Source organism: Phyllobates terribilis, unplaced genomic scaffold (assembly GCF_046119375.1).
Source record: "Phyllobates terribilis strain yellow unplaced genomic scaffold, ASM4611937v1 Scaffold_3__8_contigs__length_932513732, whole genome shotgun sequence".
Classification (NCBI taxonomy): domain Eukaryota; kingdom Metazoa; phylum Chordata; class Amphibia; order Anura; family Dendrobatidae; genus Phyllobates; species Phyllobates terribilis.
This window is the reverse complement of record NW_027362763.1, coordinates 625,996,347-626,024,264: the sequence shown is the minus strand read 5'-3', so window position 1 is coordinate 626,024,264 and position 27,918 is coordinate 625,996,347. Positions and strand designations below refer to the sequence as shown.

The 27,918-nt window shown below is 48.6% G+C and overlaps 1 protein-coding gene across 3 annotated transcripts in view; it reads left to right on the top strand.

The window, feature by feature from the left end:
• Positions 1-27,918, top strand: part of KMO (kynurenine 3-monooxygenase) — a 1,041,428-nt gene that overhangs the window by 773,941 nt on the left and 239,569 nt on the right. The window lies entirely within an intron of this gene.

The following is a 27,918-nucleotide window of genomic DNA, read 5'->3' as shown; positions in this document are numbered from 1 at the left end:
ATGGTGTGGGGGTGCTTTGCTGGTGACACTGTTGGGGATTTTTTCAAAATTGAAGGCACACTGAACCAGCATGGCTACCACAGCATCTTGCAGCGGCATGATATTCCATCCAGTTTGCGCTTAGTTGGACCATCATTTATTTTTCAACAGGACAATGACCCCAAAGACACCTCCAGGCTGTGTAAGGGCTATTTGACCAAGGAGGAGAGTGATGGTGTGCTACGCCAGATGACCTGGCCTCCACAGTCACCAGACCTGAACCCAATTGAGATGGTTTGGGGTGAGCTGGACCGCAAAGTGAAGGCAAAAGGGCCAACAAGTGCTAAGCATCTCTGGGAACTCCTTCAAGATTGTTGGAAGACCATTTCCGGTGACTACCTCTTGAAGCTCATCAAGAGAATGCCAATGGTGTGCAAAGCAGTCATCAAAGCAAGAGGTGGCTACTTTGAAGAACCTAGAATATAAAACATATTTTCAGTTGTTTCACACTTTTTTGTTAAGTATATAATTCCACATGTGTTAATTCATAGTTTTGATGCCTTAAGTGTGAATGTGCAATTTTCATAGTCATGAAAATACCGAAAAATCTTTAAATGAGAAGGTGTGTCCAAACTTTTGGTCTGTACTATATATCTGCATGTAATGTAGTATGAGTGTATTAATATACTCATCCACATCTGCTCTCTCCAGTGTCCAGCACCTTTCTGCTTTGCTTCTGTGTAGTATTGGCGTCTCTGCCCCCTGACAGGCAGAGAGGCCGTCCCTCTTACCGCCGCGCTCCCCGCCCGGCGTCCTCCGGTGCTCCTCCTTCTGCTGCTGCCAGCGCGCGCAGCTTCCCGGGCACTGTGCTTAGGGTGCGCGCGCGCTCCCTCCCTCTTAAAGGGGCTGCGCTCCGTCCTAAGGAGTCCCCGGCCAATGGCCGGAGGACCTCTCATATAAAAGGCACCTCCTCCAAAATTGAGGTGCCCGTGCAAGGCTGTAGCTTTGTGTGTTAAACTCTGCTTCAGCCCTCAGGTCCCGCTGCTAGCCTGCCTACCAGTCCAGTCCGCCAGCCTGCCTACCAGTCCAGTCCGCCAGCCTGCCTACCAGTCCAGTCCGCCAGCCTGCCTACCAGTCCAGTCCGCCAGCCTGCCTACCAGTCCAGTGCGCCAGCCTGACTACCAGTCCAGTGCACCAGCCTGACTACCAGTCCAGTCCGCCACCCTGATTACCAGTCCAGTCCGCCAGCCTGACTACCAGTCCAGTCCGCCAGCTTGACTACCAGCCCTGTCCGCCAGCTTGTCTACTCTCCAGCCCGACAGTCTGTCTACAGTCCAGTCCACCAGTCTGTCTATGGGCCCTGCCCACCTGCTTACCTGGAAGCACCTGCCTGTTACCTGCCGTGCCTACCAGCCAGCCTACCTGGAGGCTCCTGCTTGTTACCTGCTGTGTCTGCCAGTCCGCCTACCTGGATCACCCGTCAGCCTGCCTGCCGTGCTCATCTGCTGTATCGGTCAGTTCCTGCCTTCTGACCCGTGGGAGTCACCTGCTCTCATACAAGGTCTGGCCCAGAGTAGCACCTGGTCCCTCTGCTTGGTCCTTCCCTGGTCACGGAGTCGATTGAGCCGCTGTACGACCTTGGTCAGTCCAAGTTGATACCTAGTTACGCCCCTCTAGTCCCTCCTTGCAACGCATCACAGAGGTTCAACCACCCGGATCCGTAACAGTTTGCACGGGCCATGGAACCCGGTGGCCCCTAAGCTCCTTCGCTTGCTGACCTATACCAGGAGGTTTCTCGTCAGAGATCCCAACAGGAAACCATCCTGACCTACCTGCGGTACTCGCCTGGACACGCTGTCTGTCCCACCTGTGCCCGCCTAGAGTCGGGCGACACCCACTCTGGCGGCGCCACGGCCTACCAATACCACGGCACCCAGCCTAGGACCCCGGCTTTCTGCACCTCCTCGTTTTGGAGGTGACCCCGTCTTATGTCAGGGTTTTCTGAACCAGTGAACGCTGCACTTTGAATTTCTGGCACATCAGTTTCCCTCTGACCGAGCCAAGGTGGCATTCATCATGTCTCACCTCACCAGGGAAGCATTGGCATGGCTAAACCCTCTATGGGAGAGAGGGGATCCCCTGGTGTCCGATCTTCCGGCTTTCCTTACTACTTTCTGGAGGGTCTTTGATGAGCCCGGACAAACGATTTCCACTGCCTCCTCATTGCTCCTTCTCCGCCAAGGGAGTCTCACCGTGGGCCAGTATGCCATACAGTTCCGTACCCTCGCTTCTGAGCTTGCTTGGGGCAATGAGGTCCTGGTGTCCACCTTCTGGGAGGGTCTTTCCGGTCGGATTAAGGACGAGTTAGCGGGCTGGGACATTCCTACCACCCAGGATGACCTGGTGTCACTAGCTACCCAGATTGACATACGTTTCCTAGAACGTGCTAAGGAGACTACCCGGGAGAGAAGATTTCCTCGTCTTGCTCCTGTTTTCCAGAAACCTGCTTCCCGACCTGCAACTCCCCAGGCACGCTCGCCCGAGCAGATCGACCAGACCAAGATGGTCAAATCTCGCCAAGAGACACACCGAGCCGAAGGGAGCTGTTTCTACTGTAGTAGTAAGGAGCACCTGATCCGTTCCTGCCCGGTGAAGCCGAGAAACTCCAGTATCTAGGACCACTCGGAGAGGTCGTCCTAGGCAAAAGTAAATCCTCTCCATTCTTGACTTAATCCATCTCTATTTCCTGTGGAGAGAACCACTTCTTTGAAACCGCTCATCTGAATTCCGGAGCCGCTGGGAATCTCATATACCAGTCCCTTGTAGAGAAGTATCAGATTCCTACCAAACCTCTGGCTGAACCATTGGCAGTCGCCTCCGTGGATGGAAGACTCCTTCCGGTGACCATCTTGCTCGTCACAGAGCCCGTAACCCTGCAGGTGGGAATGCTGCACTCAGAGAGGATCTCCTTCCATGTGCTTTCCGGACTCTCTCACTCCCTTTTGCTTGGTCTACCCTGGCTACAGAGACATGAACCCATTCTGAATTGGCAATCCGATGAGGTGCTCCATTGGGGGCAGGATTGCCACGAGACCTGCCTGGTCCCGGTTCGCCTGGTTCGACCTCCGTCTACTCCGGCTAATTTACCTGGTCTACCGGCACCTTACTTGTCCTATGCTGATGTCTTCGACAAAAACGAAGCAGAGACACTGCCACCTCATAGGCCATATGATTGCCCTATCGACCTGGTACCCGGTGCCACTCCACCCCGTGGGCGTATTTACCCGTTGTCGTTGGCCGAGACCCGGGCCATGTCGGAGTACATCGAAGAAAATCTGGCTAGGGGAATCATCCGGAAATCTACCTCTCCAGCTGGAGCCGGATTCTTCTTCGTAAAAAAGAAAGACGGTTCACTACACCCCTGTATCGATTATAGAGGACTTAACCAGATTACTGTCAAAAACAAATACCCCCTGCTGCTCATCTCAGAGCTGTTCGACCACCTTAAAGGCGCGAAGATCTTCTCCAAGCTCGATCTTCGTGGGGAGTATAACTTGGTCCGGATCTGCCAAGGAGATGAGTGGAAGACAGTATTCAATACCCAGGACTGCCACTATGAATACCGTGTGATGCCCTTCGGTCTCTGTAATGCTCCAGCCATCTTCCAAGAATTAGTTAACGACATCTTCCGTGACCTCTTATATTCTTGTGTGGTGGTGTACATGGACGACATCTTGGTCTTCTCTCCGGATCTTCCCACACACCGGAGGGATGTTCGTCAGGTCCTGCTTAGGCTCAGGCGAATCACCTATATTCAAAATTTGAGAAATGCCTCTTCGAGCAGACCTCTCATTTGTTCTTGGGCTACATTATCTCTAAGACTGGTCTACAGATGGACCCTGAGAAGGTCTCTGCCGTCTTAAAGTGGCCCCGTCCGGAGCGGTTGAAGGTGATTCAGTGATTCCTGGGCTTCGCCAACTATTACCGTCTTTTCATCCCACATTTTTCTTCCCGGACTGCTCCCATCTCTGCGCTCACCCGAAAGGGAGCAAATCCTAAGGAATTGCCGTCCGAAGCGGAGGAGGCCTTCCTCTCCTTAAAACAAGCCTTTTCTTCTGCCCCAGTGTTGCACCGTCCGGATAGCAACAAACAGTTCTTTCTGGAGGTTGATGCTTCCTCTTCCGCAGCCGGAGCGGTGCTCACCCAGAAATCTCCGTCCAGGAGAATGGTAACCTGCGGCTTCTTCTCCAAGCTCTTCTCCTCGTCTGAGCACAACTACTCCATAGGAGACCGAGAACTGCTAGCCATCAAATTGGCGCTAGAGGAGTGGGGTTTCCTGCTCGCGGGGACTCTGCACCCGGTGGTCATCTATACTGACCACAAAAACCTGGCATATCTACAAAATGCCCAAAGACTCAATCCGCGTCAGGCCCGGTGGTCTTTTTTCTTCGCCCGCTTCAACTTTACCCTACATTACCGCCCGGCGGACAAGAACGTTAAAGCCGACGCCTTGTCCCGATCCTTCCTGTCTTCCGATCAAGAGGAGGAGCCTATGCATATTGTAACATCCCTGGCGGCGTGCTTGCATAGTGCACCACCTCCCACTATGCAAGACCGCCATCTTACCTGTCAGTCCAGCCTACAAACCTTGCTCCAGTTCATGCTGTGTGCATGTCCCTTGACTGACTGCTTAGGGCGGCGGCCCAATTACTTCCTGATTCTTATAGCTGCTGTGGGCGCACCCCTAATGCGTCTTTTGCCTATTGCTGTGAGTCACTGGATATTTAAACCCCCTCCACCCAGTAGGAGGAGCCTGAGCAACACTAACATTCAGTGTGCTCCTTTACTCTGAAGTTGCCAGGTCCAGTTCTGCTTCTTGTCTGTTTCCGCCATCTCTGGGGGCTTCATACCCAGACCTGTTATCTGTGACTTCTTGTCCGTTTCCGCCATCTCTGGGGGCTGTATGCCCAGGCTCGTTCTTGTATCTCTTTGCAGTAGCAGTTCCAGTCTGAACTGTATCCTAGCCTGTTACCTGTTTGTCTCTATGTCCGTACCTTCCCTTTTCCTGCAGTATCTGAACCTGCACCTAACTCCTATTCGTTGTTTCTGTACTGGTGTTTGTGAGTTTTGTGTCCACTCGCTACTTCATAGGAAGTACCTTGTATGTTTTTGGTTCTGCTTGTCCCTTTTCCCTTCCTCCGTATCTTCCTGTATTTTCCAGTCTGTTCCACGTGAACAGAGCCCTGTCCTCTCTGCCTTGCCCACCACTCCAGCGCTTTCTCTCTTCTCTGACTTACCCACCGCTCCGGCGGTTTCTCTCTTCTCTGACTTGCCCACCGCTCCGGCGGCTTCTCTCTGCTCTGCCTTGCTCACCGCACCAGTGGTTTCTCTCTGCTCTGACTTGCCCACCGCTCCGGCGGCTTCCCTCTGCTCTGCCTTACCCACCCCTCCGGCGGTTTCTCTCTGCTCTGACTTGCCCACCACTCCGGCGGCTTCCCTCTGTTTTCCCTTACCCACCGCTCCGGCGGCTTCTCTCTGCTCTGACTTGCCTACCGCTCCGGCGGCTTCTCTCTGCTCTGCCTTGCCCACCGCTCTGGCGGTTCCGCTCTGCTCTGCCTTGCCCACTGCACCTGCGGTTTTCGCTTTACTCTGCTTGTCTACCCCATCTGCATCTCTGTACCTGTCTCCCAGTCTGTACTGGACCCTATCCAGCCTGCGCTCCAACCTGCTAGTATCTCCCTGTCTGCGCTCCAGCCGTGCTTGTCAGCATCTCACTGTCTGCACTCCAGCCGTGCTTGCCAGTGCCCACCTGTAGGCATACCAGCCGTACTTGCCAATACCCACCTGCCTGTATGCCAGTCTAACCTGCCTGTTCCTGCATTCCCCGGTGTGGGTCAACAACTTTGACCAGGGTCTGACCTGGAGTCGCATCTGGTCCCTCTGCTTGGTTCCTCCTTGGTCCACGGAGTCGACTAAGCCGCCGTGCGACCTTGGTCGGATCAGGTTGATACTTAGTTACGCCCCTCTAGGCACTCCTCGGTTCATGGTACAGTGGAATCACTAATCACGCTCACGCCAGTCAGTCCGGGCGCGAGCGTAACACATATCATCGATCCCTCCAAAGTGATGAATGTGGTCGCCTTGGACCTGTCTCGTCTCCCACTCGGTAAGACGTTTGTAGCGGTTCCGGATCGTAAGAAGGTCCTTCACTGGGGTCATTCATCCAAACTAGACGGCCATGCTGGCCAGAAGAAGACCTTTCTGCTCATTACCCGGCATTACAGGTGGCCTACCCTGCGCCACGATGTGGTAGACTTCATCACGGCCTGTTCGTCCTGTGCCCGCAACAAGGTTCCCAGACATCTTCCAGCTGGCAGTCTCCTGCCTTTTCCCGTACCTGCTGCCCCATGGTGACACATTGCTATGGACTTTATTACTGATCTCCCTGTTTCTGCCGGTTGTACGGTCATTTGGGTGGTCGCTGACCACTTTTCTAAAATGGCCCACTTCATCCCTCTGCCTGGTCTCCCATCTGCATCTGTGCTGGCTAAGGACTTCATCCATCACATCTTTTGTCTCCACGGCCTAACCCTCCACATTGTGTCTGATCGGGGGGGTCCAGTTCACTTCACGCTTCTGGAGAGCTATGTGTAAGCTGCTGGATGTCACCCTGGATTTCTCCTCTGCTTACCATCCACAGTCCAATGGCCAAGTGGAACGTATCAACCAGATCCTTACCAGCTTCCTCCGGCACTTTGTCAGCGCTCACCATACCGATTGGGCCGAGTTCTCCTATAACAACCATGAGAGCGAATCTTCTACCAAGTCCCCGTTCTTTGTGGTCTATGGTCAACATCCCCGGACTCCGTTTTCCGTTTCCACTTCAGTGGACAACCCTGCCACGGAGTCTCTGGTCTGCGAATTTTCCACTATTTGGGAGGACACTAGATCCACACTTCTTCAATCCTCCGAGCGGATGATGAAACATGCTGATAAGAGGCGTCTGGATCCGCCTCAATTCCGCCCAGGCGACAAGGTTTAGCTCTCCTCCAAACATGTTCGTCTCAAAATACCCTCCTATAAGTTGGGTCCACGGTTCATCGGTCCATTTGAAGTCCGCAAGCAAATCAACCCAGTAGCCTACAAGTTAAAACTCCCGGCCACCTTACGGATTCCCAACTCCTTCCACGTATCTCTCCTCAAACCAGTTGTGCTTAATTCTTTTTCCGACAATCCAGGTACCTCCCCAGCTCTGGTCTCCGCTGAGGACGTCTATGAGGTAGAGAACATTCTGGCCACCAAGAGGGAAAGAGGAAAAACCTTTTTTCTGGTGGATTGGAAGGGGTTTTGCCCAGAGGAGAGAACTTGGAAACCCAGGAAGAACATCCACGCCCCGCTTCTCCTTAAAAAAATTTCTTTCAGGCCTAAAAAAGAGGGGGTGTAAAGGGGGGGGTACTGTAGTATTGGCGTCTCTGCCTTCTGACAGGCAGAGACGCCGTCCCTGTTCCTGCCACGCTCCCCGCCTGGTGTCCTCCGGCGCTCCTGCTTCTGCTAATGCCGGCGCGTGCAGCTTCCCGGGCACTGTGCTTAGGGTGTGCGCTCCCTGCCTGTTAAAGGGGCTGCGCGCGCCGTCCTAAGGAGTCCCCGGCCAATGGCCGGAGGACCTCTCATATAAAAGGCATCTCCTCCAAAATGGAGGTGCCCGTGCAAGGTTGTAGCTTTGTGTGTTAAACTCTGCTTCAGCCCTCAGGTCCCGCTGCTAGCCTGACTACAAGTCTAGTCCACCAGCCTGCCTACAAGTCCAGTCCGCCAGCCTGCCTGCAAGTCCAGTCCGCCAGCCTGCCTGCAAGTCCAGTCCGCCAGCCTGCCTACAAGTCTAGTCCCCCAGCCTGACTACCAGTCCAGTCCGCCAGCCTGACTACCAGTCCAGTCCGCCACCCTGGCTACCAGCCCTGTCCGAGAGCTTGTCTACTCTCCAGCCCAACAGTCTGTCAGGCAAAATGTATTTTTGTCCTAGTTTTAAAAATAAGAGCTGTCTTAAAATCTCCACCCCCTGCTCATTTGTAAGAGTGCTACATAGAACTTCTCTGCTCCCCCATCCTTAACAAGAATTTTTATGAGCGCCATAAAGCCTCAGCCCAGAGCAAGCCTTCTGGTAAACTGGAAATTCCCTCCAAAATTCTATTGTCTATCTGTACAAACGTTTAATGTTGATTTTAGTAATGCACATGACGGTCACAAACACAGGGACCACATTTTGGGAATGCTCCCCTTTTTCCAATTATAATAGTATATCTTGCATAACTGAGAAACCACCGGAAGCCCGGGAAATGAGTTCTGAGCTTCTGAGCGTCATAGAGATATCATATTTAATATCCATCTTCATGAATATTGATGACGGCAAACATGATGTCTCCATCTTGGATGTGGGACCCCCCCACACCAAGATATGAAATCTGAAGGATTTCTATGTCTTATGCGGCTGGGTGGGTTCACAAAACCGAGCCCCCATGTGAGGTAAACACCATGGGTGTCTCCTAAGGTTTTGGCCCCTTACTAAAAACCAGAGCGGCCATTTTTTAAGTCATTCTTACCCTGGGACGTCAGACGCATGCTCCTCGCTGCGTGGAAGAATCGCATCTAATTTCCAGGGAGCCGCCCCCCCCCCACAGAATCTGAGACCATCACCTCGTGGCGCAGGTTTTGCTATTACTTACCCCTTTTATTTTAATAACTGTTTATGCATATATGTAAATTGTCTCTTTTATAATATCTTGTATATCTTTTGTAAACACTGCCCACTTTCGGGAGTAAATCATTATTATTTACCAGCTTCGTTCTTCTTGTCCTATGTCGAGCAAACACGTTCCTCACCCGCTAATTCACGTTACCTAACGGGTACCCGATCCACCTGTTAAGCGATCGGTGGTGGCAGTATACCAGTATTTATGTGATGTTGTGGTTTGAGGGTGGCTGGTCGGAGGTATATATACGTTCCTGAAAGGAACTGGTGGTATATATACGTCCTGTCACATCACGTGCCACAATAGTCGACATAAATTAGAGCAGCTGCGCTCGTGCTTATCCTCGGTCAATACCGTGTTTGACCAGCAGGATAAGGGGGCACCAGAGGGCTGCAAGGTCAGACCAAGTGTGTTTTCCTGACTGTCTTTCTACAGTCCAGTCTGCCAGTCTGTCTATGGGCCCTGCCTGCCTGCTTACCTGGAAGCACCTGCCTGTTACCTGCCGTGCCTGCCAGCCCGCTTACCTGGAAGCACCAGCCTGTTACTTGCCGTGCCTACCAGCCAGCCTACCTGGAGGCTCCTGCTTGTTACCTGCTGTGTCTGCCAGTCCGCCTACCCAGATCACCCGTCAGCCTGCCTGCCATGCTCATCTGCTGTACCGGTCAGTTCCTGCCTTCTGACCCGTGGGAGTCACCTGCTCTCATAGAAGGTCTGGCCCAGAGTAGCACCTGGTCCGTCTGCTTGGTCCTTCCCTGGTCACGGAGTCGATTGAGCCGCCGTACGACCTTGGTCAGTCCAAGTTGTTACCTAGTTACACCCCTCTGGTCCCTCCTTGCACCGCAGCACAGAGGTTCCACCACCCAGATCCGTAACATTCTGTGTGACGTCAATGCAATTGCGACTTGCCAACTCACTCTACGCTCAATATGTAAGTCTGAAGTCTCTTTTACTATGTAAGCCTATGAAACCTTGTTCTGACACTTGATAGGTTTACATTGTAAAAGTAAAAGTCACTTTGGGGGTTACACAAAGCACAGTGTGACCCAGAGAGTCTGCAGAGCGGTGATGTCACTAAGAAGAGATCAGAATAGCGCTGGACACTGGAGAGAGCAGCGGTAGTATATTAACACATTCACACTACATTACACATATGTACTAAATGAAACTTACAAGGCTAGTTTGTCATTAAATAACTTGAGATTGGTCACAAAGTGACATCTAATGACTGAACAATATATTGCATCAAAGAGAGTCAACTAAAATGGCTAGACTGAGGACCTCTAGTGGTACCAATGCAGAATCTACAACTAGGGAATGAAAAATTTGTCTTATCGTCCCTTCCCATCTTGCGTAGCCAATCATTAAAAAAATCCAGATCTTATCTGGACATTAATATTAACAATGATGTCCTTCTCCCGCAATTAAAGGGGTTTTCCAGTTTAAAAAGACCCTTATCATCTGGCTATAGTTTGTTTAAAAAAATAAGTAAAATCTACTTAACTCACCCTCCCCAGGTCCACCGCTATGTCTGGTCTCTATTACTATCTTCTGCACTGATGTCATGCCAACAGCACTGTTGGTGTGATGTCAGCACTGCAAACAATAACAAACACTGGGAGCAGCAGCAGAGACACTAAGTGTCACGCCAGGTGTGGGAAAGACTTAGTGTAACACAGAGGTAAGAAAGAGCCCAGACACTAGTGAAAGGGGGAAGTGGAGAACTACTAGTCTGGACTAGTGTCACCCTGTCTCAACTACCGTCTCTATATTGGCTCTGCACCAATCGCCGACGTGTGCCTCGCCCTGACTTTCCCTGCCGTAAGGCTAAGGCTAGGGATGGGAGGAGATGAGCACTAGTCGATCTCCACTAAACTATATAGACAACAAGGGTAGACAAACAGAGGGAGAATGCTTAGCTTTAGATGACTCCAAATGTGCACACGGCCTCAACCTCCAGAGAGGACGAAGTACTGCTCTTGCTAAGCCTTCACAAGTAGAAATTAATATTGCTGGCACCAATCCCTCTCAGACACACCAGGTATATATACACCCAGGCCAGGGTGCTAATTACCAGAGGGAGGTAGCCGCTAGGTCTTAGAGACAGCCTCTCATCTAAGAAGATGTCTGTAATACCAAACGCAGAGATCTCCTGCCACCAACTGCAGGGAGACTGTCTGTCATCTCTGATACACCCGTGATGCTAAGTGATGGACCCGAGGAGAGTAAGACACAGTTTGGCTAATTAAAACAAACTGCCCCAGGAGAGAAGAGTTTTCTGAATCCAGAAAACCACTTTAATATAAATTATTTTAACACACTCTGTATCCCATACAGCTTCTATCCATTAGTAAAATAAGATATCAGCTAGAGAACTATTTTAATTTCTATTTTATTTAATATTATTACTTATATTTTACACATTAAGATTACAATTACCGTATTATTTAAAAGATTAAATATCCAATAAAATTGTAAAAAGGTCCCACAGATACATTGGCCGTAGAAATTTTTGCATCCAATATTAGAAACTACCTCACTAAGAACATCACATTACCGTTGTGAGACATGCAATGACTGAGACTTTGCTCTCATAATTATACACAGCTCTGCAATGAGATAACTAAAACGGTAATATCTGAACTTTGTTTCATTACAAACATTTGCAGTAGAACTTGTCCTCTCATAGTTCTAGAAGACCTGTTCCTGATTATAACTAACTCAATACAGCAGAGTTGAACCTTGTCTCATTACAAATACAGTTTGAAGTTGTCCTCTTACAGTGCTGTAAGACTTGCTATTTTGCCCTTTCCCCACACTGGCTGCCTTTAAGATGCAAGCTGAAGCAATATGAGAGCACAACTGCAGACACAGGTGTGTTTAACCCCTTCAAGACATTTCATGTACCTATATGTCATGGTCAGTCAGGGGTTCCCCACCAATGACTTATGGGTACGTCATGGCAACTGTATGTGGCACAGGAGCTGTGCACGCACGATAGTCACCAGGAGTTCAGCTTAAGTAATGGCCGAGCTCCGGCTGTCACTGCCAGGAGCGGTGCTTGAATCGCCCCCGGCTGTTTAACCCTCTAAATGCCGCAATCAATCTCAATCGCAACATTTAGAAGGCTTGGACAGGGAAGGAGCTCCCTCTCCCTTCCGATTGGCACCATCGCAACACGAGGTCCGGGTCCGCCAACTACGGCGGCCTGTTTAGAACATACCAAGAGCATAGTCTAAGAGGCTTCTGTGAGTGCAGCACCAACAGGTATAATGCATTGCAGTGCTAGTGCATTTCAATGCATTATACCAGCTATCAAAATAATAAAAGTTAAAGTTCCATATAGGAACTACCGTATTTTTCGGACTACAAGACGCACTTTTTTCCTCCAAAATTTTGGAGAAAAGTGGAGGGGTGCGTCTTATAGTCCAAACATATATACATATATACTGTGGCGGTGGGGTGGCTGGGGGGGAGCCACAGCGGGGGATGAGCGGCACAGGAGGCAGGAGCCGCCTGCTGCAGCCTACGCTGTGCCCACTGCTAAATAAATGAATATTTCCTGCTCCCCATGTCCATTTTCCATAATAGAGTGCACACTGTAGCTGCAGCGCCGCTCCTGCTGCGACTGGTGGTCTGTGTGCCCGCTATTAAAGTCCATGAATATTCACTACAACCCACTCCCATGCGCGCTTTTGAAGAGGGTGAATGGTCACTGCTCCCCACACACACAGTGCCGGCGTGGGAAGCAGTGACTATTCCGGCACAGCACTTCACTGTGTGAGGGCGCATGGCAGGGACTCCATGCGCGCCCTATCATGCGCAGCTCACACAGTGAGAGTGTCGGCAGCAGAGCGGGATGCAGCGCTGGAGGAGAGAGGAGGTGATCAGAGGGTGCCATGCATGCCAGGATCAAGGGGTGCCATGCATACCAGGATCAAGGGCTGCCATGAATATCAGGATCAAGGGGTGCCATGTATACCAGGATGGGGGATCAAGGGGTGCCATGCATACCAGGATGGGGGATTGGAGTGCCATGCATACCAGGATGGGGATGAGGGCCACACATACCAGGATGGGGATGAGGGCCACGTATACCAGGAAGGGGATGAGGGCCACGTATACCAGGAAGGTGGGACCATACATACCAGGATGGAGGATATTAACAGAATTGGGAGACATTACCCCAATATCAATGTCAGCAGCAGACCCACTCCCCCATAACAGTGAAACATGACCACATTTTTTGCTTAATTTTTTTTTCTGTTTTCCTCCTCTAAAACCTAGGTGCGTCTTATGGTCCAGTGCGTCTTATGGTCCAGTGCGTCTTATAGTCCAAAAAATAAATAAAAAAAGGAAAAAAAATTGGGAAATTATTTTTATTTAAAAAATCACAAAAAAAGAACAAATAAACTGAAAAGAATATAATACCAATATATACGTATATTTATGTAAAAAAAAAAAGTACACATATTTGATATCTCCGCGCCCAGAACAATCTGATCAATAAACCTGTAACACTATTTACCTCTTCAGTGAACATCGTAAAAAAAAAAAACCTTGGCAAAAAAAAACTATGCTTTTTCATCATACCACCAAAAAAAAGTGGAATAAAACGCTATCAAAACATGAAATGTAAATAAAAATGGTAGTTCTGGAAATATCATCTTATCCCGCAAGAAACAAGCTGCCATGCAGCTCCATCAGTGGAGAAATAGAAAAGCTATAGCTCTCTGAATATAGTGATGCAAAAACAATTCCTTTTTTTTTTATAAAGTAGTTTATATTGTGTAAAAGCGGCAAAAAAAAAAATTATATAAATGTAGTATCACTGTATCCGTACTGACCCGAAGAATAAAACTGCCTTATCATTTTGTTTTACCACATGGTGAACGATTTAAAATAAACCCAAAAAACAATTCTCGAATTGCTGTTTTTTGTTCATTCTGCCTCTCAAAAATCGAAATAGAAAGCAATCAAAAAATGTTATGTGCCAGAAAATGCTACCAATAAAAACATCAACTCATCCTGCAAAAAACAACCTCTCACATGACTGTCAGCAGAAATATAGAAAAATTATAGCTCTCAAAATATGGCCATGTTTTTGGAAAAAAGTGACTTTATAAACTATATAAATCTGTAATCGCAACGACCAGAAGAATAAAGTAGTCTAATAACTTTAATCACGTATTCAGAGATTTAGATGGAAACCCCAATGTACGTGCTTAGCGTAGAGCACAGGATAAATGTGATCCAAATTGTTAAGTAAAATGTTCCCCATAAAAGCTTCAACTCATTCCACAAAAAAAGCAAGTCTCCACTCAGATCTGTCATCTGTTAAAGGAAATATTGGGGCTTTCACGTTACTGGAAGCTCCTCGCCCCCAGAAGAAGTCCAAGAAATTCTGCGCTCCCAAATCCAAATGTCCCCCTCCCTTCTGAGCCCCACAGTATGCCTAATCCACATGTTTGGCATTTCTGTAGCGATGAGAGCTCGCTTAATTTAGAGGTACATGTCTCCAGAAGCACGAGCTAGGCCTAATGTACTGGTCACTACAATGTACTGGGCTCTACTGTGTATGGACACTACAATGTATGGACACTAGAATAGCAGATTTGCAATTTTCACTCCGCAACATCCACTACTGCTTGTTTCTGGAAAACACAGAGTGGAGTCAAAATTGTCACTTCACCTGTAGATAAATTCTCGGAGAGGTGTAATTTCCAAAATGAAGTCATTTGAAGGGGGGATTCTGCTCTTCTGGAGTATGCAAATTATTCTACGAAGTCTCGACATGTGGCTAAGCACTACTGTACAGCTACATATGGGGTATTGCCACGTTGAGTAGAAATTGTGTGACCAATTTTGGTGTGATGTTTACCCATTTACCAATGTGAAAATGTGAAATCTGGGGCCAAAACAATTTTTTTGTGAAAACAATGTAATTTTTCTTTTTTGCACAATGGTAGAAAATTCTGTGACCTACCCTAGATGTCAATATGGTCACAGCACCCTTAGGATAAGTCATTGAGATTTGTAGTTTGTAAGATGGGGTCACTTATAGAGGGGTTCTGCTGTTCTAGCACCTCAGAGGCTCTGCCAATGTGACATGGCACCCTCAAACCATTCCAGAAAAATCTGAATTCTAATATGGTGCTCCTTCCCATCTGAGCTATGCACTGTGCCTCTAAAGTAGTTTCGACCACATAGGGGGTATTGGCATACTCAAGAGAAATTGAGTAACAAATAATACCATTACATAGTTAGATAGGTTGAAAAAATACCTAGGTTCATCAAGTTCAACCTTTCTCCACCAATTCATCCATTTTTTGTCAATAAATTAGCTATAACCCACAATGTTATGTGTACTGAGGAAATCCTCCATCCCTTTTTTAAAAGCTGTTATAGTGTCTGCCATTACTACCACTTGCAGTCGGGCATTCCACAGTATAACTGCTGTAACTGTAAAGAACCCTTTCCTGTTAAGCTGCCAGAATTGCCTTTCTTCTGACCCGTAATGAGTGCCTCCTGGTCCTTGATATGGTCTTTAGAAGGAATAAATCAAGTCATGTGCTAGTCCTTTGTACTGACCACACATGTAGTTATACATATGTCTCCTTTGAGACATCTTTTTTCTAAGCTAAACTAGCCAAACTTTTCCAACCTTTGATCAGGGGCGCACATAGAAATCATGGGGCCCCATAGCAGAAGCTCTAATTGCTCCCCCCCCCCCCCCAAAAAAAAAAAAAATACACAAATATTTGTCTGTGTCACAGAAGAGCAGATCACACAATTTTCCAGTCTTTACTTAGTAAATTTCCTCCTGCTGAAGTCCTAGATTCCTCCTTCATTGCCCCATAAAGTATGATGCCAGTAAACGTGCCCCCCAAACACAGTATGATACCCCTATTGTGCATTCCTCCACATGCACAGTATAATGACCCTATTGTAGCCCACTTCAACTCCCATGGCAAAGTATGGTGACCCCAGCACAGTATGATCCCCCAACTGTGACTCCCACACAGCCCTCCATACAGTATGATGGCCCCCACACAAACCTTCACACCGTATAATTGCTTTCATACAGTATAATGGCCCCCTACATAGCCCTCAAAATATTATAATGGCCCCACATAGCCTTTCATATAGTATAATACGCCACCCATAATCCTCCATATAGTATAATGCGCCCCCATAATCCTCCATATAGTATAATGAACTTTCCATGGTCCTCCATAGAATATAATGCACTCCGTCCTCCATACAGTATATTACATACCCCATAGGGTAAAATGCAGCTCCCATATAGTATAATGCACCCCACAGTCCTGCAGTATTATGGGGACCACGTACTCACTGATTTTAAAATACTGTATATTTTAAATAAGCCGACCCGAGTATAAGCTGAGGCCCCTAATTTTACCACAAAAAACTGGGAAAACTTATTCACTCGAGTATAAGCCTAGGTTGGGAAATGCATCAGCTACTGGTAAATTTCCCCATCCTGGTATGCATGGCACCCCTCATCCCCAATTCTGGTATGTGTGGACCCCCTCATCCCCCAATCCTGGTATGTGTGGGCCCCCTCATCCCCCAATCCTGGAATGTGTGGGCCCCCTCATCCCCCAATCCTGGTATGTGTGGGCCCCCTCATCCCCCTATTCTGGTATGTGTGGGCCCACTCATCCCCAAATCCTGGTATGCGTGGCCCCCTCATCCCCCAATCCTGGTATGTGTGACCCCCTCATCCCCCAAACCTGGTATCCCCCTCATCCCCAATCCTGGTATGTATGGCCCCCCTCATTCCCCCAATCCTGGTATGTGTGGCCCCCTCATCCCCCCAATTCTGGTATGTGTGGGCCCTCTCATCCCCCAATCCTGGTATGTGTGGGCCCTCTCATCCCCCAATCCTGGTATGTGTGGGCCCTCTCATCCCCCAATCCTGGTATGTGTGGGCCCTCTCATCCCCCAATCCTGGTATGTGCGGGCCCTGTCACCCCCCAATCCTGGTATGTGTGGGCCCCCTCATCCCCCAATCCTGGTATGTGTGGGCCCTTTCATCCCCCAATCCTGGTATGTGTGGGCCCTTTCATCCCCCAATCCTGGTATGTGTGGCCCCTCTCATCCCTCAATTCTGGTATATATGGCCCCCTCATCTCCCAATCATGATGTGTGGGGCCCCCTCATCCCCCAATTCTGGTATATATGGCCCCCTCATCTCCCAATCCTGATGTGTGGGGCCCCCTCATCCCCCAATCCTGGTATGCGTTGCCCCCTCATTCCCCAATCCTGGTATGCGTGGCCCCCTCATCCCCCAATCCTGGTATGTGTGACCCCCTCATCCCCCAAACCTGGTATCCCCCTCATCCCCCCAATCCTGGTATGTGTGGCCCCCTCATCCCCCCAATCCTGTTATGTGTGGCCCCCTCATCCCCCCAATCCTGGTATGTGTGGTCCCCTCATCCCCCCAATCCTGGTATGTGTGGGCCCACTCATCCCCCAATCCTGGTATGTGTGGGCCCCCTCATCCCCCAATCCTGGTATGTGTGGGCCCACTCATCCCCCAATCCTGGTATGTGTGGGCCCTCTCATCCCCCAATCCTGGTATGTGTGGGCCCTCTCATCCCCCAATCCTGGTATGTGTGGTCCCCCTCATCCCCCAATCCTGGTATGTGTGGGCCCTCTCATCCCCCAATCCTGGTATGTGTGGGCCCTCTCATCCCCCAATCCTGGTATGTGTGGCCCCCCTCATCCGCCAATTCTGGTATAGATGGCCCCGTCATCTCCCAATCCTGGTATGTGCGGCCCCCCTCATCCCCCAATTCTGGTATGCATGGCCTCCTCATCCCCCAATCCTGGTATGTGTGTCCCAATCACTTTATGCATAAAAAAATAAACACTTATACTCACCTTCCTTCCTCACCTTTGCTCCAGCGCTGCGTCTTGTCTGCCAGCAGCTCATGTCGGCATCTGAGCAGCGCACGCTCTCAGATGCCGAGGTGAGCTGCAGCTGCCGGCACATTCACTCTTCTCCACGTCGGGACTATGGGCGTGGAGAAGCGTGAATATGCATTCTGTTTAGTAGCGGGCAATGTCAGCAGGAGCTGCTGCTCAGCGCTCCTCCGTACCCGCTACTAAAGAGAATGAATATTCCCTCTTCACCACGCCCATGGGAGTAGAGAAAAGGGAATATTCATATTCTTTTAGCAGTGGGCTACCGCGTGTGCCCGCTTCTCTGCCTCCGCAATACCCCTACCCCCCAATACTCACCTATCCTCCTCGTTCCCCTGCTGCTTCGGGGCTTCCCGGCTCATGGCCCCCCCTGCTCAAGAGCCCCATAGTAGTGGCGTGGCCTGCGTGCGATCCCTTGTAAAAATCGACTGTAGTTGCCAGTCTTTGAACTGACTTTAACTTCTGAATATCCTTTTAAAATGTGAAGCCTAAAACTGGATCCCATTTTCTAGTTGTGGCCTTACAAGTGATTTATAGAGGGATAGCAATACATTAGGATCAGCTTACTTCTAATCAGAATAGCCAAATGCTTCTCCTTTTCTGCAGTCCCGAGTATACTCCCATTTAATGTATATGCAGCAATAGAGTTATTCCTTCCTAGGTGCATAACTCTACATTTATCAACATTAAATCTCATTTGACAATTCAGACGTTATCCAGATCATTTTTTAATATTGTATTGTCAAGGTTGGTTTTTAATATCCTACATGGTTTGGTGTCCACAGCAAAGACTGACACTTTACTCCCAAACCCATCCTTAACGGCATTAATAAAGAATTTGTCCTGGTACAGATCCTTGCAGTATCCCACTCAGACTATATCCCATTTAGAGAATGTACCATTTACAATGACTCTTTGCTTCCTGTCTTTTAGATAATTCCTTACCCATCTGCATATGCTGTATTTGCAGACTATAAGACACACCGGACTATAAGACGCACCCCAAATAGGGAAAAAAATGTTTTAATAAAATGGTGGTGCATTGTAATGCAATTGCCTGCGCCACTGCATGGTGTCCCCTTCTCCTTCCATGCAGAGACACCATCTTACTCACTGCCCCTCAGCGTAGTCCCTGCGCTCTGCTGCTGTGCACGCTGCAGTCCCTGGCGGGGCGTAGTACGCGCGTGAGCATTCCCCTGCTCTTAAAGGGGCAGTGCCCGCTTATAGTAAATGGCCTCAGATTGTAGCTGAGGAGCATTTAGCATAAAGAGTTAACCAACTGGATGGCTCTCAGCCTATTACTGAGAGTCATCCTGTATAAAAGACTCCCTCTCCCTTAGGGAGTCACCGAAGCAACAGCTTTCATTAGTATGTAGTCTCCCCTACTAGTGAGTTGGTAGGTCCTCTGGTCCGAGTGTGGCCAGTGTCCTGAACCAAAATCCCTGGTCCCGGTGTGGCCAAGTACTGAACCTGGTCCTGGTTCGGCCAGTCCTGAAGTCCCCTTGTCCTGGTGCAGCCAGAGTCTGAACATTGTCCCCTGGTCCTGGAGGGCCAGTCCTGTCCCCGAAGTCGCCCTGGTCCCGCAGCTGCCAGTTCCTGAACATTGTCCTCTTGTCCTGGTTTTGACATATTGTAAAATCCTGGGTCCTGCAGCCTTTCACCGTCGAACAGCCCCTCCTCCCAGTCCAAAGCCTGCAGCATCACCCCACTCCTGCCACCAGCTTCCTTCAGCGGTGACCCTGCATCCTTGGACCCGCTCCACTTCAACCGCCCCCCACTGGTATGCTACATTCAGATTATAAGACGCACCCCATTTCCCCCCCTCCCAAATTTGGGGGGGAAAAGTGTCTTAATATCTGAAAAATACAGTAGTTTTCCCTAGTCCCTGCTTCTGTAGATTCAGTAGAAGGCTGTTATGTGGTACAGTATCAAATGCCTTTGCAAAGTCCAGATAAATCACATGAGCCACATTCCTAACATCCGGATTTGTGCTTAGCTCCTCATAGAAACCCAACATGTTGGTTAGACATGACTTATCTTTCATGAATCCATGCTAGTTTATATTGTATTGTCCATGATACTTATATTGTTCTCTGCAATATATTTCTGCATCTCTTATAATGTGTCCTATGCAGGCCTCATCTGTGTGCATTTTAAATACTAGGCAGCCACCCCTTCCATAAATTGGTAGGTTTAGGAGTGGTTGTTTTCATAAGTATTTTGCACCTGTGCATACCCTGCCTTTATCATGGGGGTCTGCATCCTGCTAGTGCATTTGTAATCTGATTTGGTGTTGGTAAGGCTATATCTTTTTCTGTGATGGTTTTTGAAATTTTGTCCTATGTTAAGTTTTTAATTTTAGTGTTAGGACTCGCAAGTATGAGAACCCTTGACGTGGGTTGTGCGCTTACATATTTTGGCCAAAATATTGACCAACGTCTTATGTAATGTATTTTTTCTTATACATTATTTTCCTTCTTTATGCAGGATGCATCCAGGACCTTTAGTGGTGGTTAGGTATACTGGGGTGTCTGTCTTTATGGGGTGCACTTATATAGTGCTGGGAATCCCGTCTGATCAGATAGTATGGGCGTCATCAATAGGGGAGGGGGGTGTGTTACATCCTACATGGGGCATTAAAAGGGGGGATGACATCCTGCATGGGGCATTATAAGGGGGGAAGGAAGTGACATCCTGCATGCGGCATTATATGGGGGGAAGTGACATCCTGCATGGGGCATTATAAGGGAGGGGGGTGACATCCTGCATGGGGCATTAAAAGGGGAGGAAGTGACATCCTGCATGGGGCATTAAAAGGGGAGGAAGTGACATCCTGCATGGGGCATTATAAGGGGGGGGGGGTGACATCCTGCATGGGGCATTATAAGGGAGGAGGGGGTGTGTGACATCCTGCATGGGGCATTATAAGGGGGGTTGACATCCTGCATGGGACATTATAAGGGAGGGACATCCTGCATGAGGCATTATAAGGGAGGGGGTGTGTGACATCCTGCATGGGGCATTAAAAAGGAGGGGTGACATCCTGCATGGGGCATTATAAGGAGGGAAGGAAGTGACATCCTGCATGGGTCATTATATGGGGGGGAAGTGACATCCTGCATGGCGCATTATAAGGGAAGAGGGGGGTGTGACATCCTGCATGGGGCATTTTAAGGGGGGGTGACATCCTGCATGGGGCATTATAAGGGGGTGGGGGTGACATCCTGCATGGGGCATTATAAGGGGGTGAGGGTGACATCCTTCATGGGGCATTATAAGGGGGTGGGGGTGACATCCTTCATGGGGCATTATAAGGGGGTGGGGGTGACATCCTGCATGGGGCATTATAAGGGGGTGGGGGTGACATCCTGTATGGGGCATTATAAGGGGGTGGGGGTGACATCCTACATGGGGCATAATAAGGGGGGGTGACAATGCATGGGGCAATATAAGGGGGTGACATCCTGCATGGGGCATTATAAGGGGTGGTGACATCCTGCATGGGTCATTATAAGGGGGGTGACATCCTGCATGGGGCATTATAAGGGGGGTGACATCCTGCATGGGGCATTATAAGGGGGGGTGACATAATGCATGGGGCATTATAAGGGGGGGTGACAATGCATGGGACAATATAAGGGGGGTGACATCCTGCATGGGGCATTATAAGGGGTGGTGACAACCTGCATGGGGCATTATAAGGGGGGGTGACATCCTGCATGGGGCATTATAAGGGGGGTGACATCCTGCATGGGGCATTATAAGGGGGGTGACATCCTGCATGGGGCATTATAAGGGGGGTGACATCCCGCATGGGGCATTATAAGGGGGTGGGGGTGACATCCCGCATGGGGCATTATAAGGAGGTGGGGGTGACATCCTGCATGGGGCATTATAGGGGGGTGACATTCTGCATGGGGCATTATAAGGGGCGTGACAATGCATGGGGCATTATAAAGGGGGTGACATCCTGCATGGGGCATTATAAGGGGGGTGACATCCTGCATGTTGGGGGGGAACAGCCTGCATGGGGGATTATGTAGGGGGGAACAGCCTGCGTGGAGCATTATGTGGGGGGAACAGCCTGCATGAGGCATTATGTGGGGGGAACAGCCTGCATGGAGCGTTATATGGGGGCCAGTATTCTGTATGGAGCATTATATGGTGGCCAGTATCCTGTATGGGGCATTATATGGGGGCCAGTATCCTGTATGGAGCGTTATATGGGGGCCAGTATCCTGCATAGAGCGTTATACTCTGCGGTATTTGTTCACATTGAATCGTGGTATGTGTTAAAGGGGCCCACTGAGACTCTTTCGCCCAGGGTCCACAAAAACCTGGAGCCAGCCCTGTCAGAAGACATAGGCTATTGTCTTTATGTTGACTATTGAATTTATGTATTTGTTTCTTCGGTGGATCAAGAGACATAGGCCATTGTTATATGAGCCTAAACATTAACACTGGAGTTGATGTTTGTTGTAATTTATTGTATATTATCTTTGGAAGACAGGAGTGCAGGGTCTTTGAACAATCAATGTTACTAATATGTTGATTATCCATTGTTTAAGTCCATGTAGTTAGTTGACTGCAAAACAGTGGAGGACAAACTAGGCAGATTGATTAAATACTCAATCAATGCAAGTTAATCTCATCCTACCTCCCCCCTGAGCTGTGGATGATGACCTGAACCACAGATGTGGGTATAAAAGGGATTTTCTATCCTTCTGCTTAAAAACAGTGACTTGACAGAACACAGCCAGGACACCAAGACAGATTTGACATTCTGCAGGATGCGAGCTTAAGGGACCACAGCCCTAGCTGGAAGATAACAGATCTGCTCTATTGACCATCACTGAACACTCAAAGACATTTGGAGCACCCAGGTTCTGACAATGAGGTCACCTGGTCACATACCTCAATGGACTGTCAGCTTCCTAAGCTTGCCGTTACCTCCTGTCTGTGGGTGCCCTCCAAAAGATGGTTGCCACTGATGGGGGTAGTCGGCCCTGGAAGCTCCAACGTTGCAGCTGCTCTAATCCCGGCAAGTCAGCGCAAGGGGGAGACTTTGTAATTTGCACCATCTTGAGTATTTTTCTGGGACTGTTCCATATGTTTATTGTCTATTTGTGGTTCAATTTATTATTGCCACACTTTTTTACCCTTACCGTGTGTTGTCTGAGTAGTATTCTGCCCGTGGGAAAGGAGAGAGGGCGTTCAGTGGAATTATCCCTTGTCCATGCGGTCTCTTAAGAGAGGCAGGCCAGCAGACAAGAGCACCCACTGAGCCCCATGTCTCCACAGGCTGTAAGCCAGATACTGTGCATCACATCTATCTGTGTGACTGATGTTCTATGCAAACCTCATCTTTGTGCATTTGAAATACTAGGCAGCCATCCCCTCCATAAATTGGTAGGTTTGTGAGTGGTTGTTTTAATCAGTATTTTGCACCTGTGCATACCCTGCCTTTATCATGGGGGTCATATGCATCCTGCTAGTGCATTTGTAATCTGATTTGGTGTTGGTAAGGCTGTATCTTTTTCTGCAAAAATGTTGAAACTTTATCCTATGTTAACCATCTCTGACAATGCCTTCAAAAACTTTGCACACTGCTGATGTCAGACTTACCGGACAGTAGTTGCCTAGATCCACATTCTTACCTTTCTTAAATATCACTACCAAGTAAGACATCCTCCAATCCTGTGGCATCAACCCCGTTATAAGAGAGTCTAAGAAGATGAGACACATCAGTCTGTCAATTACTGAGCTCAATTCCCTCAATATCCATGGATGAATGCCATCTAGCCCTGGGGATTTCTCAATATTTAATTTTCTCAGGTGTACTTCTTGTGTTAAACTAGTTATATAAGGTGGTGAACTTTGATTTTTGCTTTGTTGATTAATCCCTGGAAGTCAGTTCATTGATGAACATGGATGAAAAGTGCCTGATTAATATCTCAGCCTTTTCTTTGTCCTCTATAATTATCTTGTTATTATCATCTTTCAAGGGGCCAATACCATCTATTTTTTCTTTTTGGCATTGATTAGTGATGAGTGAGCATGAAAATGCTCTGATGCTCATTGCTCGGGTAAAGCAAATTGTAATGCTCGTATGCTAGACCTGCACAGCGAGCCCAATGTAAGTCAATGGGAAACGCGAGCATTTTTCCAGTGGCCTGCAGGGGGCCTAAAAATTGCCCAAATCAATGGGAACAGTGCTCAAACAACATGGGAACAGCATGGGGAAGCATCTCTGATTTCCAGGGCACTGCTGTGAACAATGTTGTCAGAGTATTATGCCGATTTTACGGACTCACAATAAAACATACAAAAACTAAACCAAAATGGATTTTCCTGGAAAAAATGTTAAGGAGAATCCTTTCCAGGGTAATGACATGCATATAAGGCAAAATAAATAATCCCCCCCAAAAAATGCTCCTCCACGCCTTGGGCTTTGTTTACACGTAGAGTTTTTGATGCGTTTTTGCACTTTGGCTTTCAATGGTGAAAAATACCTTCACCGGTAAATGTCATTTTAACATTTTACTACCTTATCTGGCCATGTGGTATGTGAGACATGATCAGACGCATACAGTATCATTTATGAAGGAGGGACTCTGAAAGTCACAAAGCATATTTTTATAAAGCCATCAGGCGGCCCTTACTATTGTTAAAGGACCAGCAGTTGGCCCTCACTATTGTTAGAGGGCCATCAGCTGGCTATGCTTTGCTGTTCCCATTATTAAGGAGCGAGTCTCTTATACTGTTATAGCGTATTGTGGTAAGGCAACTTGCTTGGCTCTCCAGAGGCAGACATAGGACACACTGTTTGGGTAAACTTCCTGCGGGTTTATTGTGTGGCATAACTCCAGCAGCATCCCATAAAAATAAACAGTCCCTCTCGGGGTTAACGGGAAAACAAAAGATAAAGTATTACAGTGTCCTCTCGCCAGCGAGGCCTTGCCCTCTCCAGGAAGCACATTGAAGTCTCAGCAACACCAGTCCTCCGGTGCTGCTCTCTGGCTTCAGCCCAACACAGCCTGGAGACTTCACTCTCCAGACCACACACTACAGACAGGAAAAATATTGACTGAGCATTTAAACCTTGCTCAGCCACACCCTGAGGGGAGGTAATGTGAATGGCTCCCCACCCTCTTTGACAAGTGAGTTAACTCCCAGCATATTACCTGCTGGCAGAAATTTTGTAGGTTTCAGTTCACACAGGCTAGCAACTTTTGTGACACATACCTCCCCTCATATATCACACCATTGACTCTGTCACAGTATGGAGTGAATTTAATGCCTGTTAGGTGGACCGTGCCAGTAACTTCATTGTTGAGGGTACGGCTAATGTTCTGGGACACGTGCTTGTGTAATGCGGGGGCGACACACCGAGAGAAATAGTGGCGGCTGGGGACCAAGTACCAAGGGACGGCCGCAGCCATCAGGTTGCGGAAAGCTTCTGTCCCCATGAGCACAAGCATTCGCGAAATGTGTGAGTTTAGTAGTGTGGCCTGTGAGGTGTTGGCTGCATATTTGTGCTTGCGTTCCAAGGACTGGGGTATGGACAACTGAACGCAGCTCTGTGACATGCTTGCTGATGGTGCTAGTTGAGAGTGTGAAACGACAGGTGCAGGGCAGGAGGCATCTTTGCATACACTATGGACAGGGGATTGGCTTGCATGCACAACAGCAGAAGAAGCAGTGGTGTCACCCGCAGACACTGTTCCTGGACCCTGCGGTTTGGCCCACTTAGTCGGGTGCTTTGCTGCCATGTGCCTGACCATGCTGGTGGTGGTCATGCTGGTAGTTTTATTACCCCTGCTGATGCTTGCCTGGCAGGTGGTGCACATGGCCTTTTTGGGTTTATCTGCAGAGTCTTTAAAAAACAATCAGACTCGGGAAGACCTAACAGTTGTACTGGCAACTTCCGTCATGTTGGTGTTACGGGGAACGGTTCATAGAATCATAGAATGGTAGAGTTGGAAGGGACCTCCTGGGTCATCTGGTCCTACCCTCTGCTCAAAGCAGGATTCACTAAATCATCTCAGACAGATGTCTGTCCAGCCTCTATTTGAAGACGTCCATTGAAGGGGAAAAAACCACCTCTCGTGGCAGCCTGTTCCACTCATTGATCACCCTGTCAAAAAGTTTTTTCTAATATCTAATCTTTGTCTCCTCCCATTCAGTTTCATCCCATTGCTTCTAGTCTTTCCTTGTACAAATGAGAATAAAGATGATCCTTCTACAATGGGACAGCCCTTGATATAATTGTAGACAGCTATTAAGTCTCCTCTCAGTCTTCTTTTTTGCAAGCTAAACATTCCCAAATCCTGCAACCGTTCCTCATACAGTGCTGGCCAAAAGTATTGGCACCCCTGCAATTCTGTCAGATAATACTCAGTTTCTTCCTGAAAATTATTGCAATCACAAATTCTTTGGTATTATTCTCTTCATTTAATTTGTCTTCAATGAAAAAAACACAAAAAGAATTGTCCTAAAGCCAAATTGGATATAATTCCACACCAAACCTAAAAAGGGGGATGGACAAAAGTATTGTCACCCTTTGAAAAATCATGTGATGCTTCTTTAATTCGTGTAATTAACAGCACCTGTAACTTACCTGTGGCACCTAACAGGTGTTGGCAATAACCAAATCACACTTGCAGCCAGTTAACATGGATTAAAGTTGACTCAACCTCTGTCCTGTGTCCTTGTGTGTACCACATTGAGCATGGAGAAAAGAAAGAAGACCAAAGAACTGTCTGAGGACTTGAGAAACCAAATTGTGAGGAAGCATGAGCAATCTCAAGGCTACAAGTCCATCTCCAAAGACCTGAATGTTCCTGTGTCTTCCGTGCGCAGTGTCATCAAGAAGTTTAAAGTCCATGGCACTGTGGCTAACCTCCCTAGATATGGACAGAAAATAAAAATTAACGAGAGATTTCAACGCAAGATTGTGCGGATGGTGGATAAAGAACCTCGACTAACATCCAAACAAGTTCAAGCTGCCCTGCAGTCCGAGGGTACAACAGTGTCGATATACGATATTTGGGCATCGCTACATGCGATCTCCTCTTGCCCCGCTTCAAGTGGACCAGGCGAGAGGCCTGAATCTATAAATGGAAAAAGTGAACAGCTCTTCAGAGTGTCCAAGTGTGGGATCAGTTGTCTCTCGGCACTCGGCATGGTGGGTGGAAGGAGGATCAGGGTGAGGAATATGCAGTCCAGACTCACGGCTACTGAGGCTTGACCGTGTGGAAGACAGGGTGGTGGTGGTGGCTAAGTAGCTGGAAGCATTATCTGCTATCAAACCAATAACCTTTTCACACTGCACTGTGTTCACTAGTGGTGTTCTGCAGTCCCCTATTAATTGGGACAGGAAGATCGAGCGAGAAGATGTGGGTGTTTGTTGTGGCACAATTTCAGCTTGCCCACGGCCTCGGCCTCTGCATGCACCATCACCATCACGTCCAGTTCCCCATCCCTTGCCACATGCCTTGCCCATTTTAAATGGAGGACAATATCTTGCATGCTCACTACAAATGGCTGAATTTGGAACGAACTTGTATGTGATCTGTGTAACGTACAAATCACAGTTTTAAATAGCTGGCCTGTAGGTAACTATTTGTAACAGCGACCTCGTGTCAATAAGTTCGCTGACACACTTTCAATGGAGGCCAGAAATGGCAGAATTTTCAGTGCAATTATATGTGATCCGTGTGACTGACAAACCACAGTTTTAAATAGCTGTTTTTTAGCGCTGTAATATGGAAAGGACCTGGCTGTATACTGTTGTAACGGGTCCGGGGAGTGGAACCTCTGTGCTACGGTCCAAGGAGGGACCCAGAGGGGCGTAACTAAGTATCAACCCGGACCGACCCTGGTCGTACGGCGGCTAACGACTCCGTGACCTTGAGGGACCGAGCCGAGGGACCAGGTGCTACTCTGGGGACGACCTTGTAAGGGAGCAGGTGACTCCCACGGTACAGATGGCAGGGACTGACCGGAATAGCAAGTAGGCACAGCAGGCAGGCTGGCGAGCAGAAGCCTCCAGGTAGGCTATCAGGTAGACACGGCAAGTGACGGCAGGAGTCTCTAGGTGGGCTGGCGGGTGGTCACGGTAAGTGACGGCAGGAGTCTCTAGGTGGTCACGGCAAGTGACGGCAGGATCCTCCGGGAAGGCACGGCAGGTAACAAGCAGGTAACAGGCAGGTCACAGGCAAGGTCACAGGCAAGTGCTCCCAGG